General features: G+C 44.2%; 1 non-coding gene across 1 annotated transcript; it reads left to right on the forward strand.

Moving 5' to 3' along the window:
* The first annotated feature begins 247 nt into the window (after positions 1–247).
* Trnat-ugu (transfer RNA threonine (anticodon UGU)) lies at positions 248–322 on the forward strand. Its single transcript has one exon. It is a non-coding gene; the product is annotated as a tRNA-Thr (tRNA).
* Positions 323–2,527: the final 2,205 nt, after the last annotated feature.

Here is a 2,527-nt window from a genome sequence, read left to right on the forward strand (position 1 = left end):
AGTTTTTAGGTCCCGCAATCGTGTTCCAAGTTATATATGACGGTAGTGTCTGTTCCCGAAAGAACAGTTACCGTGGATGACCATGCAGCTTTGCTAGAAATGATATGATAATTAAATAGACACCCTAGCTGCATACAGGCGCTGATGTACTTCATTGGGGACATGTTGAAAATGTGTGCCCCGACCGGGACTGGACCTCACGGGGAGCGTGCAAGGGATAAGACCCTGCAGACGCACTATCCTCTGTGCCCGCGGTGGCTCAGATGGATAGAGCGTCTGCCATGTAAGCAGGAGATCCCGGGTTCGAGTCCCGGTCGGGGCACACATTTTCAACATGTCCCCAATGAAGTACATCAGCGCCTGTATGCAGCTAGGGTGTCTATTTAATTATCATATCGTGTTCCAAGTTCCCTCAGATGCGAATCAGTCGAGAATAGTTCTCCAAACCAAATCTGTACTCACCTGGGAAAAGAACATTTTCTCATCTTCGACTGCCCAGGTGGCATGTTGACGACTCCACTCCACACGTTCCCTTCTGGGAAGACGCGTCAGAGGTACACATAATGCAGGTCTCCGACAATAAAGGCCACTCTGCTGAAGCCTTCTGTACACCGTTTGCCTCGATGCAACAAATCCAGTTGACACTGTGAGATCAGATGACAGTTGCCGTGCAGTACTAAGGTGGTACCGTCGTGCCCTTACAGCCAAGTAACAGTCCTCCCTTTCTGATGTTACACGTAGTCGGGCCTGCCGTGGTCTTCGGGATATAGTTTTGTTCTCTATAAACTGCCGCCAAATCCGAGAAACAACACAGCGATTTACATTGAGCCATTGGACTATATCAGTTTGCGGCTGTCCTGCTGCCATTCTTCTTATGGTCCTCCACCGCATAGGCATCTTCTTTGTACTATACTGCACCATCTGTGACTGTCTACAGTGATTGTGGATGTGGGACTACCCGGCAAACACTACTCCGTTTGACAGGTACCCTGACGTCATCATTGGTGTGATAGTCCATTGACTGGAATGCTATCTTCCATGTAGAACACAATCGTACAGACATCTGTTGACAGTTTGTATGATTATATCGTGAATCAGACACAGGACGGGGAAATCGCGATTTGTTGCTTTAATTTTGGACACCAGGGTAAGTATTGTCATTGCACTGTACATATAATTACGTTAATGTTAGTTATGGACTGCTTTATTTATACATGACGATCTATGAAAACATGCGGCGCCCTTCCGCGTTGGTTTCTTTCAGGTGCTTGATAGTGGCTCACTTACCAAATTAGCTAATAGCACGGTTTTAATAAAGCACAATACAGCTTGCAACGGACAATGTATTCTTTTATTAAACACTTAGAGGCTGTGGATCCCCATGGAAGCAAAAAAAAAAAAAGAAAGTATCTCTTCGGTGTTGTTAATACTACTGATGAAATCTACTACCTGGAGCTCTACTAATTCCACTTTTTCAAAAACCTTTTTATCTAATTGCTCACGCTTTTGAGTACAGTCGGTTTCTGTCTTTGGAATTAGTTTCTGACAAATACTTTACTGTTTACTTCGGTATATTTCTCAGAGCAGAGTTTAGATTCTTGGTCTGCTCTTTCTATTAACTTTCCTTCTAACAGATATTTATCTTTGTGAACTTCTTTTTTAGCTTGGTTAGCTGTTCACCTACTTCTGGTTTTAATTCCTTACTACACTATTCCATCTCAGCTTTTAACTACCTATTTGTGATGTAATATCGTTCTTCAGGCCCTGTTTAACCGCATATTACCGGACTCCCTTTGGTTCTTCATTTCCTGTTGTAATTCATGTTTGCCAGCCTGAATTCTGGAAAACATTAACTGGATCCAACCTGGCACCCTTCATCCCGTCGTTGCTTTTTAATCGATCTCAACAGCATTTCTATCATTATTTGACCGGTCTGTGTTTCTGAATCATTAAACTGAGTTTCGCTATCTGAGACCGCCTTCGGCGCTACCTGTATGTTCACGTCGCCCTCTTCCGTAGCTCCACTTTTGGCAACGGCTCTGAGGCAACTGGTAGATAATATAAGCATTCCTGACTCAACTTATATACTATAGGTCCTGAAGAGCAATGTTGGAACGGCGTACTAACAATCGAGAAGGGACACGGCGCGGTTTAATGCAAGTAGCAGCAGGTATCAGCGACGGAGAGAGTGGGGGGACTCAGAAATCAGTGACGTTCCGCATTCTGTTGTAACACGCAGCACTATGATGACGCACCGGTTCCCTTTACACTTACCACCGACGGCAGTCGCGGCAGGGCATTCTCTTCATTCCACTCGTACTATCCATAGTCATCAATGGTGACATCCACTCTCTAGACGCTACTCTCGCAAAAAACTGTTACCGTTCTCTCTGGTTGAGTCATTTATGCTATTTGCTTACTTTACTTTTTGTATACCTTTCTGCACCTACTGAGTTCACTATTTTCACAGAGTATCTTCATTGTTTTCTCAGTTAATGCACCAGACGTAGGACAATGGATTTTATAT

Source organism: Schistocerca nitens, chromosome 3, assembly GCF_023898315.1.
Source record: "Schistocerca nitens isolate TAMUIC-IGC-003100 chromosome 3, iqSchNite1.1, whole genome shotgun sequence".
NCBI classification, from domain to species: Eukaryota; Metazoa; Arthropoda; class Insecta; order Orthoptera; family Acrididae; genus Schistocerca; species Schistocerca nitens.